Source organism: Balearica regulorum, chromosome 4 (assembly GCF_011004875.1).
Source record: "Balearica regulorum gibbericeps isolate bBalReg1 chromosome 4, bBalReg1.pri, whole genome shotgun sequence".
In the NCBI taxonomy this organism is placed as follows: domain Eukaryota; kingdom Metazoa; phylum Chordata; class Aves; order Gruiformes; family Gruidae; genus Balearica; species Balearica regulorum.
The window spans coordinates 65,351,143-65,370,419 of record NC_046187.1 but is presented as its reverse complement, the minus strand read 5'-3'; the positions used below and the strand labels follow the sequence as shown (position 1 = coordinate 65,370,419).

The 19,277-nt window shown below is 40.2% G+C and overlaps 1 protein-coding gene across 19 annotated transcripts in view; it reads right to left on the bottom strand.

Annotated features, from left to right (window-relative positions):
- The window catches only part of LDB2 (LIM domain binding 2), a 226,429-nt gene that overhangs the window by 12,530 nt on the left and 194,622 nt on the right, over nt 1-19,277 (bottom strand). The gene's annotated exons all lie outside the window — the stretch shown is intronic.

The following is a 19,277-nucleotide window of genomic DNA, read 5'->3' as shown; positions in this document are numbered from 1 at the left end:
CAAAGCCACAGAAGACTGCAGAACTGCACACATGTAATTGAGGGCTTACTCTCGCTTGCAGGATCCCTGGTTTTTTGGTCATCCTACATGAGAAGAAAAATCCAGGTTGACCTCTAGGTTCCACCTGAACTTTGCAGGGCTGGCGCACAGAAGGAAAAGGTTCCTTACTGAGAACATTTGATAAGGAAATAGCTTACACAAAATAAACATGGAGCCTGCATGACATTTTTTGTCGCTTTTCAAAGCAGAACTGCATTTAGAAGCAGGGGATGGTTTAGCTTTTTTTTAACCAACAGAAGTAAGGCAACAAGTTGGTTAAATTATTAGAAGTTAAAATGGCATTGGAAGGTATAACTTAAGCTGAGTCTTGTTTTGAGTTATTTACTTAATTTTAGGAAGTCTTGCTGAAAGAGCATTTTGGATTTACTTCAGCTTATGATGTTTTCCTTCCATGTTTTTAGAAATATATGAGACATGAGGCAAATTCTTCTCTCTGGGCTGCAGAGCCGATCAATATTTGCTCCATTCTCCCCATGTGCACCCCACTCTCATTCATATAAATGGAGATTCCAAATATGCAGGGAAAATAGCTGAAAGGGAGCTGCCATGAGCACTAAGAGATTAATTCAGCATTTAAATATTATTGTGTATTGCCACTGCTTTTTGATGAGCCTTTCATTAACAGCAGTTAAAACAGAGATAACATAAAGCAGCAGGGAGAATGAAGAGCTTCAGTATGAGGAATTATTTTTTTCCAACTGCAGAAATTGAATCTGCAGTTGCCTCATTGACTATTTTCTTACATAGACTTTTTACATATATTTTTGTAGATAAATATCGGCAAGGTAATTTAATAGACAGAGAGCTGCTATCAGATCGTGCACTTTGGGCTCAGATTTTCCTCTGGTTCAATATTCTACCAAAAATTAAGAGCATCAGGTCCTAAAGTATGTGCAGGATCCAGTTTATGCTGTGGAAGAGGTGTTGTATTTTGAGTTCTTATTCAATTTATTCTGAAACCTGCAGGCACTTGCTCAGGTTTTGTGTGTGTGTGAGAGAGAGATAGATTCGTGATCAAAATTGACATCATTGCTTTGGTTCTCAAAAGTCTGGGCTTCTGTCAAGGGCTCTGCCTGAATTGTCTCATTATGAGCAGATATTAACTAGCATGAAAAAGATAGCTGTGATAAGTCTCAACAAACTAGTTAGCCTGGGCAGAGCACTACACTCACATAGCCCTACTCCTGCTGGCACTAAAAGTATGCAAATATACATGTAGGGTCTTCGAAGATTTCCTTAGGGACACTTTATTCATGACACATTTACTCTTCCATATCTATTTATCCTTGGCAACAAAGAGAATGTTTCTTCTTTATCATCTGGCAAAGATGTTTCCTATTGTGCACTAACCATAATGCACACTGAGGAGAACTATGCAGTCCCTGCTGTCTGTAGATATCTTGACTGCTAATCCTGTCTATAATCTCCTTCATTTCACATGCAAGATTAAAATGGGATATGGACCCAAAATGTAGCAATTCCTGACTGATCTCACACGCATGGACTCAAATGACAAGCGCCAGGACCCCTCCACTAGGATGTGGGACAGTCTCATCTCCTGGATATTTAGGAGCTGTATGGACTTGCATGAATTCCTCTTCTGGTTCTGGGGAATTCTCAAGCATTTTTTCCCTCTGAAGTCTTTTGTAAGGTCAGCTTTGGATGCCTGAGTAATAGGAAAGCATTGCACTCTGTAGTGACAAGTCCATTTTAAATGCGTCTAGCTCACATGAATTGGGCACAAATGTAAAATGAACTGGATTAACGATGATTGATATTAAATCTCACAGTCTTTTTCAGTGACCTTTGAGACCTACTTGAAATCTAAAGTCACTCAAAACCAAATCCTTGAAAGAGGAAAAGACTGTGGTCCAATTATCTTAAGTCTGAGGAACCTGCCACTGACAATCAGTAGCTTGGTGTTGGCAAAAAGCTAGATTAAAAACGTGGGGACAAGATGTCTTTAAGAGCTAGGTTGGCCAAAACCACCTGCTGGCTTTAACTGCTAGTGAGCAGGGTAACTGGCAGGCTGGCTTGACTGCATCATTTTACGAAGTGACTTCTTAAAACATAGCTAACGAAATGATTTACATACACCTACATTCACTGGCATACAGAAGAAGCCTGAGGCTTAGGCTGCCTATTCCCCACAGATCACCTAATCTCACTCTGTGAGATTCTTTTTCAAAACATCTAGTTTAACATTTTTTCAAGCATTGGTTAATATTAAAATGTACATGTCTTCACTGTAGTACTATAATAATAATATTTGGAACACCAACAAAACCGATCTCTTCTACAAGCATTTTCTGCACAGCTCACAATCAGTCACCCAGGAAAATACCTTAAAGACTTAAAGACTTTAGTGCAGTGACAATGTATGATCACAGAAATAATTTCTACATTTCCAGGCACCCAGAACCTTTAATGGCAATGCTTGACAAGACACAGTTAGACATTTCCAAGCTACACATTTAGGCAACACAAAAGGTGGGACTCCTTTGCTCGCACATAGGTGTCCAGCACCAGCTGAAACACCCTAGGTTATGCTGGATCCGATACATCTGATATTTCTTGCTGTCCCAGAAGGATACAAGGCTCTGCGTGGATGTTTCAGGCACTAGAAGGTGTCTTAAGTGTGTGGGCAACTGAATGAAGCCCAAAGTTAGAAGAAAAAATATGTGTCTATCATAATAAATTATATAGTTTCCCTCTGCAGTACTAAAATCTACTGAAAGAACTCCACATGATGTTTAGTAACCCAATATTATTAGAATTAGTTTCCAGTCATGTTTTCTTATTTGAACTCATCACGATATCTGACCATTACTGGGGAACCATTGCTGTTTCACAGTGTCATAGCCGTGAGTTGGATCCACTGCTCGAGACGAACACAGCGCTTTACAGCGAGGGAAGTCATTGGCATGAAAAGTTCATATTTCCGGATGCCCAGCACACACTGGGACACATACATGCATTTTGGTGCTGTATAGAGTGTCAGTGATTTTGTTAGAGTTCCATATGGATCCTATGGACAATTCATCAATTACAGGGCTTGGATCCAACTTGAGAAAATGGTAATGTTATACCCTTGGGGCTCAGGGAAGTGAAAGTAGGGAACATAATAAAGCACATGTTTTTTTTTGCGTTAGTAAAACACATCTGGAAGGATTTGATTTATTTTATTTTTTTAATGACTTTTTTAGAGGAGAAGACTAGCATTTATAGATTTCAGAAAACAGTGTGTTTTAAGAAGGGAGTTATATGAGGAGATACTGGAGGCACTGCAGAAAGGAGTTAGAGGGTTCTGAGAATATGGATCCACACGTAATTTCCTGTAATACTTCAGTTATCAGCAGAGCCAAAATCAGCCTTCATAGGTAAGGGGTCAGATTCAGCTCTGAGATCACTCCAGTCACACCAAGAATTGTTTCAGCCTTATGATTTTTGTTCTAACACAGGGGTTCTGTTCTGGGAATAGAAGTGCATTCTGCTAGCAGTGAAGATTATCAGAAAGACCAATGTGAAAGCTCTCTTTTACTTTACTTTTGCATACCACAAGCTTATGTATTCTATTGCTAATTATCAATTACCCTCTTCAGTGAAACCTCTTGCCTCCATGAGAATTTTTACATTTCCAGTACCGAAGGTTTGTCGGTGGAGACGGTGCGGTCCTGCCGGCTGAGCTGCAGGTGGCAGAGCTAGCCCAGCTAAGAGTCTTCCCCTGCTTACATGCTAGGAGCACAAAAGGACTGCAGCCTTTCAGGCTTCCAATGCCTTTTGCATTTTAAAGAGAATTCGGTGGGACTCGAGTCTTGCAATACTTAGGTGGTGAGACTGACATAACCACCAGCCAGTTTCTTTAAAGCAGGAAATATATCTGGTCATTAAGTGCTGGGCAGCTGACGAGTCCCAAAGTCTACTAAAAGAAGCAAGTTTTGAGAACTGTATCTTCCCATGGTTACGAGTTTTGTCTGTATAAGCAGAAGTTTCACTAACCACATTTTAAAAAATGGAATTATCTAATATTTTCATGTAGATGACACTTAAAAATGTTAATGTATAATGTAAGATCAGTTTTTCTGAATGAAACCAGCAAGGAACCTAACAGCGATGAGAGAGTTCCCTGAAGTTTTACTGAAATTTATTTTTAACGCTTTGGTGCTTGACACTGCTCCTGGTTGAATGCCCGTATTAATCACTTGAAAACTATAGGAACTGTTGCATAGTGAGAGCTCACAGAGATTTACAACCCTTCCTAAAAGTGACAAAAACCATCTGAATGGGAGTATTAGTCACTGTCTAATGTTCAGGTAGGATCTTGACTGTGAAGGTGTACCTGGAATACACTGTGCAGCCTTGAAGGGGTTCAGTGCTTTCTTTAAGAGCTCATTTTTTATCCTCCACAAAGATTGTGAGTTATTAAGTAACAAATCTGAACACAACAACATTTTAGTTCTATGCTGAAATGCAGTCTTCCCTCTGCATACCCTGTATGTGCTCTAGAGAGAACGGCTCCAGCTAATGTCGCTAGTGAAATTCTGGCCCCAGTGCATTTCCCTGGGAAAGGTCCCACTGACTTCAGTGGGGCAGGATTTCGGAAAAGAACTGACATCTCTCTGCACACTGTTTTATGGACATCCAAAGGTGTATATTTCCAGAGGTTCATGACACCTTACCGATACATCTACGACGAGAAAGGGGACACAATATGGCTATTTTTTCAGCACCTGCGAAAGAGCTATACCTGAAGGTCTGACTTCCAGGACTGGTGTGAAAGCCCTGTGCAAGTGCTCTGCACTCCCAGCAGTATGGCACTGACACAGTAACGCTTTGCTGCAGTCCTCACTACGGTTCACTCTTTGGTGTTAGAAATAGAGAACACTTATAGCTGAATTTAAATTTCTCTGCTCACACTTGTTTTTCAAAATTAACGTAAGTATCATTCCTCTGCAGAACAGAGGGAGGAATGAAAATTTCCTAGGAACATATTGCTGCTTCTTTCACTGGCCGGCTTGCAATGCACTGCTCAAAATAGCTTGTGTTTTTTAAGATCACATGTGAATACAGAACATTTTAATCTTAAAAACCATTTTTGTTTTCCATTAAAAACATGGAGATATAAATGAGAAATGTTTGGGGGTTTTTATGAACCAAAAGAAATGAGGTTTTTTTTACATACTTGTTTTTCTGGAGGGGATTGCTTTTGCTTTGTTCTAAGCTCTTGCCCAGTATGTCAAGTCAAATATAAGTCTCTTCCATCAGTGCATTTCAGTGGATCAACTATATCCACGCTCCTTTCCTGCGTGATAAACTTTAAGCCAAAATAAGTGGGCTTGAGATTCCCATCACTCATCGTACTAGTCTTTCACTTTTTGAAGAACCACTGTACACTCCTGCTGAGCTGTGGACACTAATAGGAAATGTTCATTGTATATCCCATGTAATGATATACAGGGAATAAATAAAATGATCGATTTTGAAATTTTGCAGTACTTAGCGTAGCAAGCAGCAAATTCAGTAACCACTTTGATTTAAATTATAAAAGTAGTTATTTTAACCTGACTATTCAAAATCCAGTCTGCACAGGCTCATTTATTTTAGTGAAACTTTAGATGATCTTTGGGACAGAATGAAAAGTCAGCTCTTAGCCCCAATAGCTCAAGTAGTCCAATACCATAGAGTAATCCCTGACTTGTTTACCATGACTACTGTTCTCTCCGTATTTCCAATTCCTCCCGTGCCAAAGATTTTTAAATTGGCAGTGTAAAAGCAGATTGCAGTCCTTGGTTTTGCTACATAGGTAGGGAAAAATACGAGCTTTTGGTATCCAGAAGGAGGTGGGAAAATTCTTGGAAATACAGTATAGGCACATTTACTGTATTTACTCCCAAATTAAATACATTTGCTTGAAACAGATAGTAATGAAAAGGTTTAAAAACTGGCACTGAAATTTCTTTCTTTAGGCTTTGACTTAAAATCTCATTGAGATGAATGTGATCGCACTTCTCAAAGAAATTGTTTTAGACTAGTTCAGGGCTCAGCAAGACAGCGCTGCATCAGCTTGAACTTGGCTCATATTTTAAGTACGTCTCCAAAACCATACAGAGTGGATATTTTGTGTCAGCTTTATAAAAAGCAGAAACTCTTTCTGCAGCACAATATCATAGCAAGAGCATATATTGGGACAAATTCCATAACCTGAGATTTACTGGGTCTGGGATATACTTAATAGCCATCAGCCCACCCTGGAGAAGGTTCCATGTTTTGTGACTACTCACCATGCTGAGTCAAGAAATATTTATATTTGCAATCACCTAAGAAGCTAGGAACTAGAATTTCCAGCTTAACACTTGCAGTATTAATGATCACTAGCATTCACAGCTCATTATTTATTATTTATACAATGCCAGAGATATACACAGATATTTTACAAACTACTGAGGCCCTCGTTCTGAAGAGATTCCTGTCTCAACTAGATAAGAGGGAAAATACTAAGCCAGGAGTAATTTGGCAACACTAAGGTATGCACATGTAAACAACAACTTCATGTAGCTATCTACAAGTCCCTTGAGGACTACTGATATGTATTTAAATGGTTCTCACATGTCACTTGAAAATATGGCTGTTTTGCTATGCAGATTGCCTGCCGCACGTTAAGCAAAATGTCATTCATTTCATTGATAAGTTGATTATTTAGGAAACAATATAAGATCAATTCTGCCACAAGGCTCCTGGAATTCACTATTTCTCTCCTGTGTGTTGCCAACCCTGCAAGATGCAGTGGGATGACATGCAACAACCGAAGCTCCATGCTGGATTCACTAGTAAATACTCAGCACTCTGTGATGTTTATTCATCCTGTGCTCTGCCCTGAATGCCAGTCTAGGACTCTCCAGTTTCTCACTAAGACCCAGAGGTAGCGAATGATTTCTCAATAATGCAGTATTCAGCTGCTCAATTGCTCCCAAGCTACATAGCTCATCATGTTTTTACACTGTTCTGTATCTGCAGCCATTTCAATTCCCAGCAACAGTGAGAATGGAAAGAAGCAGCATTCATTTCAGGTAAGGCTAAGCTTAAAAATGTGTTTTTCCAGGGAAATACTATGAGTGGGTAGTAAATAGAAACAGTTCTTAACACAGCACAGCTATCACTGGTGCTGCAGCTAATTCTCATTAGTGTGTTGGACCCCAATTTAATTTCTTTCTTTTTCTCCATCCTTTTTTTTTTTTTTTTTTTAACATATCAGCTAGCTAACAGCTTCCACCAGTGCCCTCTCCTCCACGCACTCCGGACCAATGCGTGATTATGGAAACTTTGCTAGATCTTGTGGCCATTAATTCTGCCCTTTCGTGTGGTGGCATCAGTGACAGCATCAAAACTATGTGCCTAGCCACCAAGGAACCCAACCTCCTTTACAATTCAAAAGCTTCTCCCTCCTTTCCTCCATCCCACCTGGGACTCCAGGTTCCTCACTCCCTGCAGTGTGCCCCTACTAGCAAAAGGGCTCCGGGTTCAACACTTCTGTAACTGGAAAAGCATCTCTGTAAACATCCTTGTTCTTGCAGAACTGCTGCTGAAATGCTTTGCAGACAGCTGAGCACACTCTCCCCTGAGGAGAACCACGTTAGAGGGCCTCCTCAGCATTCATATTGTACCAAACTAAGCATTTCTTATGCTGGACATGAGCAGTCTTAGTGGCATCTTCAGTTTATAGGTAATGAATGGTGTGAAGCACCTTTGAGACGCCATGTAATGAATGCTGAACTGGACAGATGTGCTCTCCTTTCCCCGTCTGAGGGGAAGCACTCACGCTGGAGTTGCATTTGTGGAGACGAATTTGACATCTGCCTTATTTAGTTATCGGTTTGGCAGTACACTCATCATTACAGCATGTGCTGGAATGAGTTCTGTTTCACAATACTCCTAAGCATTAAAAAACCCAGTGTTTTAGGCCCCCCAGTCATTGTTGTAACTATTTGATAATGCTCTCCCCTCAGACTCTTGGAAAAAGTAGCTCTTTTTACTTTCCTTGTCATTTTGCTTAATCTTTCTATTTAGATCTTTAGAGTGTATGGGTTTAGAAAGGAGTTTTACTGTTTGTATTCCTGCTTCTCTCTTTGAAGTTTTCATACTGGTTTTTAATAGAATTATATTTTTTGGACTCTTTGCAAGAACTTTGCAACTATAAATTATTCACCCTTCCTTTCATTACCCAGCGATCAAAGAATGTCCGTTCAGTAAATGCTCTTTTTCCTATTCACCCTCTGTACAATAGGGAGATGTTTTGAAAAACCCTTCCTTCAACGGCATCCTACAAGTCTTATGAGCTTTTAGTATTGTTTGCACCAGCTGGGCTCATGCCTCTTCCTACTTCCTATACCAAAGTGAACAGTGAAGGTTATCTGGTTCCTCTCCTTTTCCCCTGGTGACAAATCAGGCAAAGTAAGGGCAGTTGGTTTCAATAATACAAGCAGATATTCCTGGAATCCCAATGGCAGAGGGAAACTGCATCCAGTTGCTGTACGTATTTTCAGCTAATGAAAGCAAAAGGTCTTGCAGGATAAGTCTCATCTCCCTCCTGATGGGCTTAGTTCTGCAGGCTGTGAAGACCGAGAATCTGAATAATTCACCATCTAACTCTTCCTTATGGACCTTCTGGTCCAATCTGGCCTCGTCCAAAGTATATAGATTGTCTGGTGTTTCTGCAATGAGGTCGACCTGCTTGAGCCTTCTCTTTGAGCAGAGGTCCTAACTGCAGAAAAGGATCAATACATCAAATCATGAGCCTGTATCATAACGAAAAGTCTCATACAGCCCATCATATGGTGTGATTCTTCTCTCACAACTATCTGTATATTCAATGATCAGTAGGCAAGATTTGTGTCTTACATATCTCAGATCAGAATTAAGCTCTTAAATGATTTTGAGAGAGACCATAAAATTTATTTTTGTAATTTAATTTAACATTAGTGTTAAATTATATTGCAAAGTGCATCATGTTGACTGCATGATATGATCCTTTATACTGCAGTTGGTATTGCACTGAGTATCAATTTCAGAGAGCTTGTCAGGACAAAATTAAATTCTAATGTAAATCGGAACAGATTCATTGATTTCAGCCTATGCTGCATTTGGATGGAGTTCCACCATTGTGGGGGTTAAGGCTGGTCTGTAGTAATTAAGAGGAGGAACTAAGTACTTTGGACCAAATATTTTTTACTTGAGCCTTGTTCTGTGAACTAACCTCTCCTTTTTTACATCCAATTATAGGTTATGAATCGACACAGAAACCCAGTAGCTGCTGTTTTACCTCACTGTATTTCAGTGGCCTGGTGCAAAGCGCATGACATTTGAAAGCTTTCTTAATTTCATTTTCCCTAGATAGTTCAAAAATCACACAGCTTACAATTTATTCTCATTTCATTATTATTGCCTCTGCTCCTAACACAATCACAATTTTATTTCTTACACAGTAATGAGTTAAGAACGCAACAAGGGTGACTTGAGAGACTGTTGTGCGCTTCAAAAGAGGTTCATTCCTCTCTTATTCTTTGCCAAGTGCAGATATTTAATAATCAGAATTCCTTAATAATCCACCATCACAGCCAGTCCAAACAGTATCTTTAGGAAACAGCATCGGAAAGGTCTATTTCCCTGTTTGCCATCTCCCATCACAATCACGTGTGATGTTGCTGCATGACATTTCCTTCCTCTCTATTTCTCCAAAGGCAAACAAGCTACTATTCAGCAGTTCTGAGTCAAATCCTAACACCTGATATTCCTGATATGCAAACTGTTAGCTTTTTCTATTTGTGCAACAGTGAGACCTTATCAGTTTTGCTGCTTTTCATTTTGCCTATGAAATGCATCCACTATCGCTCTTCACCTGTGTCCCTGGCAGCTCCCTTAGGTTCAGATGGAATCCAGTATGTTGTTTGTCTTGTTCAAAATACTGCTGATCCAAAACAAATCACAGCATTATAAAAAAGATCAAGAGTGTAGGGACTGCATTTGAATGCTGACAATTTTTAGTGTGCAGCTGTATTACAACTTAGAAATAAGTTTAGGAATGTTTTCGTGGTGAAGTGGTCTGGAGACAGCAAATGCTGCCTTAAAGATACTGAAAGCAGAACAATGGGAGAGGCTATGCCTGGCCAAAATACAAGCTGAAGGTTTAGTTTAGTGTATAATTTTTTGAGGATACTTCAAAATACGTGCCACAGGTGAAGACACTCTTTATACTGAAAAACAAAACATCACCTTTGCCTTTGGTTTTACAGATTTGCTTTTGTACATTGCACTATTTTCAGGTTTCCTTGTATGAGAAATCAGCTTTCCTTCATACAATAGATACACATGAAGATTCATACATACTGAGGCAACACCACAACTATGATTCATCCTTCAGACTAACGTGTACATAGCAACTCTAATCTTATTTACAACCATACAAAAAGAAAGCTTTTTCCAGAGTATAAGCAGCTAGCTCTTCTGTGTCATGAATCTCTTCCCCCATCCATATAAAATCCTCTTGTTTCTATACTGCAGCTCAAGCACAAATGCAGTGTTTTTCACATAACCAGTTCTATTTTTAGCCTGAATTGTAGGAAGTCTGCAGCATTAATAAATGGAAGAGAAGTACAAAACTACACCGCATGGTAATGTGCCAATGCAAAAGCTAGCTTGGCCTTTGGCCAACGAACTGTGGTTAGATGTTAGAGCAATGAAAGTAAAAACACCACTTATAAGGGAATGATTAATAAGCTGACAAACTTCCATGCATTTATTTCATACTTTTTGAATACCAGCCTTATTAATACCAACATATTTTCTATTTTATTAGTGAAATCTCTCAGCCTGAAGCATAGATATAGATATATACATATGTATATGTATTTTTACATATGCAATTGAGGTTTGCTTAATTCTGTGTTCAAACAGAAAGGAACAATATAAGAAGCAGATGATACTTCGCAGTGCAGAGCTTGACACAGGAAAAAAAGGAATAAGGAAGGAGCTTTTCTTTATAAACTAATAAAGCAACTCCACTTGACACTAAACCCATTGTTTCATGATTTTCTCTCGTATTGACTCTGCAATTTCCTTGTTTGGTACCAAAATTTTGAAAGCAAAAATCCTCCAGAGCCGTTACACAGAGGACAAAAGTTCACAGTTCTTACAGGGACACACAGTCTTCTGTAATCTCTCCACTTCTCGCCCAGTCCACAAAACTTGTCCCAGCACTGTTATGCTGTGGACAGATGGATGTTTACATAAAAGACCTTGTGCCTCAATAAAATTCCATTTTTGGGGTTATATAAAACCAGCAATTACTGGAAAATGGAACTTTTTAATTAAACGTATTCGAAGAAAGTAGGGATTAATGACTTTAAAGTAGAGAGTATTTAATGCTTGCAGTCATAGATCATCCACTAGTGAAGCTGTATTATCAACCATCAGGCATCGATGCTTTTAAGTATCAATAGTGCGTGTGTTAATAATGCTTAAACCGTTTTCATAACAATGTAATTAGTAACACAATTAATGCATACTATACCTATTATTAAAATAAGGTTTTAATAAACTTAATTCATAGCAACATCCTCAAAATAAATAAGGATACACTTTGGATCAGGCTAGCTGTCCCTTGGCCCAGTGAACTGCGGATAAGCTACATTTTGAATCTTTTTAGTAATGCTGATGTAGTACAGTTCCTGATAATTGCCCCAGAAGAACGTAATAACTGCCCATCTGATTCTCTGATTTGTAGGTAGGAAGGAAATTATTACTTTGCACTTCAATTAAATACAGGCAATAAAACATGGGCAAAATTATTTACTGGTTCTGAAATTGTGCCTGCACAGATCAGAGCCTGGGTCATGCTCATCTTAAAAATCAAGCTGTAACTCTGTACTTCACATGGATCAAATACTATATGGTGAGTACAGAAACCCACGCACAAAAGTCAAAAGAGAAAAAAACCCAAACCACCAACATTAGGTTTGTTTTTCTGTTAAGAATTCTATTCAGGTACAGCTAAATCAATACTTTTCCTCTGACTGTACACAGTGTACTCGAGCTGTTCTGTCAGAATCTATACAAAAAACAGAGATGGGATTTAAGGTGGGTGGATCTGACAGCCAGGTGGAGGTATAACACACCGGCCCCCACGGCCCCCACTTCCCAGAACGACTGCATCTCGCAGCGCCGCGGGGGCATCGTGTGCAGCGATGGCACTGCCTTGCACCACCTGCTCACACAAGTGCTCGGTGGTCTGTCGGTGCTGCGGAGGTAGTCCCCGCAGAAACATGTGTAACATCCTCCCTGAGAGGGAAAAGTGCCACGACATGGCGGCCGTGGCCAGACGGGGACAGTCCAGCCTCTTCCCGCTCCCCCCCTGCACTGCAGCATATCATAGACAGAAAAAGGAAGAAGCACCAAACCAACAGACACTATGCACTTAGAAAAATCAGATTGCCCCATCTGCCTGGTATCTTAATAAATTAGATACCAGATCATTCATCTGCCTTATAACACATGTACCTCAACCTGACCTCCCCTGTACTAATCTTTTGTGACGTGAAATGACTAAGGTCCATGCTCCCTCTTTCCCCACGTATGTAAAGAAGTGAGCTAAAAAGCAAATAGGACAGAACAGTCTTCTTAACCCTTTCCCTGCTTCTCTTTTTCCCTCCGCAGTTTTCTACAAGCCCATTCTGTGGTAGTTCCTGAGATGCACCAGTATCATCACACGCTACTTGGTGTGGCTGCTGTCTGGTCTCGGTGTGTGTCTTGATATGTCTGTGTTGAATTTCTGGGTTAGTTGTACAGGTGAAATGGAAGAAGGAGAGAGCAATAACACACAATTGTTTCACAAAAAGAAACCTTTCAATGGCTGTCAAATTACTTAATCCACAGACTACTTAGATGAATAACTGAGCTGCCAGCTGAAAAGGAAATGTATTTTCTGGGAAGTCTTTCAAATGCATCCATTCATTTGAAGTTCTCAGTAATAGCAATATTGAAAAAGGTCTTCTGTGCGTGCATCGGTGCTACCAACTGCACTGCAGCACTGCTCAATGCCGTTAACTGTGCGACTAAGGTTGTGCTTCAGCAGTGCAGCAACCCTGGCGTTAAAGCTCCTGGGTACCAATGATGCAGACAGCTGTGCTTGTAAAAATTAATTTGACCGGTTCAAATCTTTTCAAAAATATTTGACAGATTACTTTCGTATCAGCACGCTTCATGCCATACACAGAATCATCTCCCAGTTCCATTCCAACATCAGAACAGGTATTGCCCAGAACAAAGAACAAAGTCAGTCTAAATTCCACGACGGGTCCTCTGTTAATGTAACAGAAATGTAATTTTGCTCCCATGTGATCCAGGCTAAGTTTATATGGTTTGGTGATCCAGCACACAAGGATCCAGTACTAATGGGTATGGAACCACAGACTTATGGGTACATTTATACTCCCAAATAAAATGAGTGAGGCCCATTCTCCAGCCTAAAGCACAGCTAAACTCTACCTGCTGCCAGTGGAAGGTGGCCCCAACCGCTCTTCTTACTGGAAACCATCCCTTGCCCGGGCAGCTCTGAGAACGGTACCAAGACACGGTCTGGGAAAGACGCGAGGTGGCAGGGGATAAATTGTCTGAGAAAGCGTGCCAACAGCTCACCTGGGTGGATATTTACGTGCCAGCTCTCGACTCGGTGCTGTAGCTCTGTTTAGTTTACCAGCAGAAATGCAGCCAGAGAGACTTAGACCAAGAACATTGTCAACCTAATGACACCTACAGGTCTGGTGACTGCGATGTCCTGTTAGTTTTCCATGGTGAAGAGGAACTGGACTAATTGGACAGACCTATGTTTCTGGATCGGGAAGCCAAAATCTGTGATTGCTTGCAGATAGCACCGTCCATACATTACTAATGCATGTAGACAGTATGCAGCGGTCCTGGGGCTGCTGGGGACAATGCAGCTGGTATTTCCAGAGTGGCCACGATGTCCCCAGAAACTCACAAGGCACAGTGTTTGTCTGTGGAAACTCTGACCACAACAATTATGATTTGGCTTTTTCTACTTTCTTTATTAAAAGATATTTACAATTTACATCTTACGTGAGCAAGGCAATGTGAATTTTACTTCTGGCACACGGTTTGGGTAATTTTGCCTATGCTACCACATCAATTTTCTTCAGGCATTTCAGTGCTTTTAGAGAGCAAGGACAGATTTTGAACTTTGCTGGTAGTGTGATCACAGTAATGTATCCTCTATCTTCAAAACAGCTTTTTAATGTGTTCCAGCCAGGATTGAAAATATCACACAAGTCACAGAACAATCGTCAAATTCTCATTATCACCACTAGTGTCAGGAGAAGCCAGTTTTATGGGGAAGGAGTTACTGAGACCTTAAGATTCCTGTGGTGATTTCTTTTTTTTTTTTTTCCCCTGAGAAAATAGCCTCCTGGTAGAGCATGCGGCATCCAGAAAGACCTTCCAATGGTTCCCTGAACTACTCTATGTCCCATCTATATAATAAGGAAACTAATAATTCCATAATTTGAAATGGGTGCTGTGAGGATACTTTCCGCTCTTGCCAAACACCAGTTATGTCTCAGTGAAATGGAAGCCACTGGGCTCAGTTTGGCAGTAATTCAGTAAAATGTAATGGTCTATGATATACACAAAGTCAGACTGGATTCTCTGCTGATGCCTTATGTCATTTAACACCATATATCTATGAACCAATGATGCTTTTATCAGTAATTTTGAGGTGTTCCAATACTATAATAACTTAAACTATCTAAACAGTTACGACTTTTTACTGCATTTGTTTAAGGGACCTTTTTAATTTTTACAGTCACATTTCAAAATATTGTCCTATTCAACACCAAAGAAAGGACATAGAAAATTCTTTCCTTTTTTTTTTTTTTTTTTTTTTTCCTGCAGCTAAACCAGAATTTTTCAAGTCTTTAAAGGTGGGACAGTATTTGCAGCTCTTGTGTGTCATCTCACAGAGGAAGCCATTTATCACGAAGTTAAACTTCTGTGCAAATGCCTTTTGACTTCCACAGCCATTATCTTCTGTGGCACAGATTGTTAAGTGTAATTATTACCAATTAAATAAGTAACAATTCAATTATGTTTCTTATAGCAATTTATATTACAAGGGAAAAAACTGTAACTTCCAATATTTAAGCAGTCTTGATGAAGAGAAATAAACACATATTTTCAGTGGTTGAAATGGGTTGGTATATGCTAATATGCCATATGACACTTCACAGAGATGCACCAGCACTTCCCAGACTACTGGAATACTGGGATCTTTTTTCCCTATATGACTGTTCCTATGTTTGGCAGTGCATAAATCCAGTATCGTCTTTTGACTAACACACATATTTCACAACGTATGACTATGAGTTCTCAGCTTTTGATCATATTTTACAGGAAAACATCCTCAGTAACGTTATTGATCCAAAGATCAGCTGAAAGGTTCCAAATGCCTACTACCCGCTCTGATCAACACAACACATTCTTAGTAAGCAGCTGCATTGTCTGAACCATCTAAACCAGAGTCAGTCTGTGGCCATATCCCAGTGACTGTGTCCAAGCCCAAACTTTGCATGTACTTTCTCACAGCATCCAAGCATGTTTGAAAACCTTTGCTTCTTATTCTCTGCATAATAATTTCCACGTTTGTGTTTCCTATAGTTAAATAGCAATTCCTATCTGAGTCTGAACTAGACTCCAGAGTAGACAATATTAAGCTCCACAACCTTCCCCACTCCTAAAACTGGTAAATGAAAAAATCAAATCTCTCAGGTCTAAGAAATGACATCATTCTTCCTTTCCTCTCCTGGCTGCAGACTTGTAAGCACCCAGATTTTTGTTTTCATAGCTTTCTGAAACAATTTTATTTTTCCAAATGTATTTCAACACACAGTCCCATGTGTCTACTATCCTTTCCCCTTCTGATATTTGGTTCAGCAGATGGTGCAAATGAACTGGCATATACAGTATTTGCTTAATCCTATGCTCCTTTGAATTGCTGTTTTGAGACTAATGCAGCTACTTTATTATTGTGAATTGTCTGCATTATGTCCTTGCCTATGTTGTTTGATTTATCTTGTTCTTCCCGAGTGGGTTCATTCTGGGAGCTGATGATGAAGAATTGTACAGCTTGGAGAGCCCTTTAGTTAGCTATGCTGAAAGATGGAAACTCTTGCTAAGAAATTTCCTGAAGTCTAAGAGATGACACAAGGTATAAAGCACAGCCAGAGCCAGAGATTTCCAATCATTAAAAATATTCTGAGATTGAACGGGAAAAGTATGAGATCATTATGCCATGAGTCAATTGATCAAGACATGAGGATAAATTAGTCTGCAGACACTACTGACCAGCAAAGCATTAGCAGGAATATGCTCTTTCAGATCCCCTTTTTTTAAGCTTTTAACTAGTTTTGCAGACTTCAAAAGAACCATAGTATCAGTGTTCTGGGAAGCAATATGGTACGTGCACCACGAAGTGAACATTTAGGGTGTGGAGAACATGAAAAATGATGGCAATATTTTTATATTCACTAGGTATGCCCCAGTTTCCCCAACCTTTCAGTAATCTGTGACTAAGAGAGAAATGACTTGAACTCTTTTCTTGTTGAGAAGCAAGAAGACTGCAAGTATTTGTATCCAACTGGTATCCAACTGTATAACCTGTCATTGAATGACCCATCAAATATTGAATAAGCTGCCACTTAGGAAAAATCTTGTTTCGGAGACATTAGTACTAATTGACTGCCTTCTCTCCTTTCTCCCCCTCTCCCAGAAAGCAAGACCAGTAGAAATCACGTGGAAGCTTGAAGGAAGGGACAGGATCCAAAGGACACTACGCTAAGGCTGCTGTTTCTTGGTGGCAATGCCAGCTTAAGCAGCACCATGCTGTCCCCACTGCTGTGCGAGCCCAGCTATTTGTGTGTCTGTACAACAAACCAGCTGGGGGAATAGGTCTGTCCAAAAAATAACCAAGGGAATAGGCAGCATGTGGGCAGAAATGTGTGGCTGAAACTGGTGATGTGGGACAAATGCTGCTTAAGAAACTGGTACAGACAGCCAATCCATGTGGGGGTTTCTGAAAGTAATTGAAGGTTTTCTGCTTGGTGATAGACAAAGGCATTTTTAGGACTGTGTTCTGAGCCAGATCCTTGCTGGCTTGTTTAAGGAAAGCTATCCTGCTTTAGCTCTAATTACTGCTGATTATCTCAGCTCCCCAGAAAGGGTCATTCTGGAGCAGAGACTGATGGTACTGTGGAGGCTTGTGGCTCTCAGGTCCAGACTCAGAAGAGCTCTTGAGGATCATGCTTACTCCACTATGGCTGCGCTGTGTAAGTAAGATGACATAACAGCTGGGGACCAAATCTCTTTGGCCAGAAGCCAGGATAGATGACAACAGAGAAAACTACATTTAGTTCTATATTGCATTTATCCGTGTATGACTCTTCTACTTTTCTCAGTAGCCGAGTATGGTGAAGAGGAGAAAGTGTTTTCTAAACGAACTGTTTTCCTGATGGAATTTCAAAGAATGGTCATTTATCTAGCAGGCTGAGCTAAAGCATTTTTTCTTCTTATTGTGATAGAAGCCGCCCTCTGATCCTGGCAGGGCAGCAGCACTGGGAATTCACCTTCATCCAGGGTTTGGTATTATAGTATCATGTAAATATTAGGGAAATGTAAACAGACCATGGATGGTCAGCCATTTAAGATTCAAAAGACTGTGTCAAAGTATTCCCTGAGCCTTGATACTCTACAGCCTCGTATATTGTCTGATCCAGAGTGTAACACACCTCTGGGTTCATGCCAGGATGGGAAGAGGCTGCACCTGGGCACAGATAAGGTTAAAGCTTTACTTTCTATGGCTTTACTTTCTATGGCTTTACTTTCTATGGCTTTACTTTCCATGCTGACAATTTGTAACCCTCAGGTCTTCCCCATACTTATTTGTTTAGTGTCAAAAAGGCAAATTAAAATAGGATGGCCACGGGAGGAGCATAGGCATAGCTGAGGATGCACGAGCTCCTCTCCCGATCACTGGGTTTTACTGCATGCATCCACTCTGAGGAGGATCAAGTCCCCTACGCCAATACCGCTGACACCGGTGGAGTAACAGGTTTGCACAGCCTCTTACATCTGGCTGAGGAAAGCCCATCTTCTGGGCATGACCATGTCAAAAGATCATTCCTGGAACCTTCTCTCATGCAGAAAGGTCAGCTTATGTCTGGCTGCCAGGGTGGACTGACATCTCCATTGAGTAATGGGGGCAGCAGGCAGGGCCACGGTGTGCTGCTTCACCCTGCCAGCACAGCAGGTCCCTCAGCCAAGAAGACCACTCTGTGTTTGCTATGAGATGTGTAAGAGGTCTAAATCAAACATCCAGGAAAAAATCTAAATCACAAATGCTCCCTACCATTTTATGTAGGGAGATCAAGCAACACTCTCTGCTGCTCACAGAAGAGAAAATATATAGAAACTCTGTCACAGTTTCTAGATAAGACTTTGAGCCACCTAAAAGCCTAGCGGTAAAAAGAACCACTATTTTTTTTCCTTCTTACTGACTATAAAATAGCCCAAGGTCACCAATAAGCAAAATGAAGGCTCAAAATACCAACTCCATGTGCAGGTTTGAAACAACAGTTAAAGTTATAACAAATCAACAATAACTCATTCCCATGGTGTTCCACCTGCCTTCATTAGGTTATACAGAACAAATGTCAAAGAGATAACATTCAGGAAAAAGGTGTTCTTCTGATAAGGAAAATAGCTTTGTAACAGTTCCTTTGGGGGGAAATAAATAGTCTTCCTTCCCTCCTTTTAAAAACAGACCAGCTGATCTATTACTAAATTTGTGTAAAGTTTTGCACAACAAGGTCCTTAAACTGCTGTTACGCTTCATTTGTGTCTTGGTAAAATAACGTCATAAGGTCCCATGATTATTATCTCACAGTGATTTCCAGACAAGACATGCAGTTTACATGTACAAATATCTTCTTCCTAATTGCTAGCACTGCAAACTCTTGCTTAGAGTTTGAAAGTCAAGCTGTGTTCCTTCTGTCTCATATATCACCGCAATAAAACACTGCGCTCAGCGCTTAACAATCCTGTTGTAAAGGGCGACTCAGAAAGGTGGAACCCCTCTAATCTTTGCAAGCTGCATGACT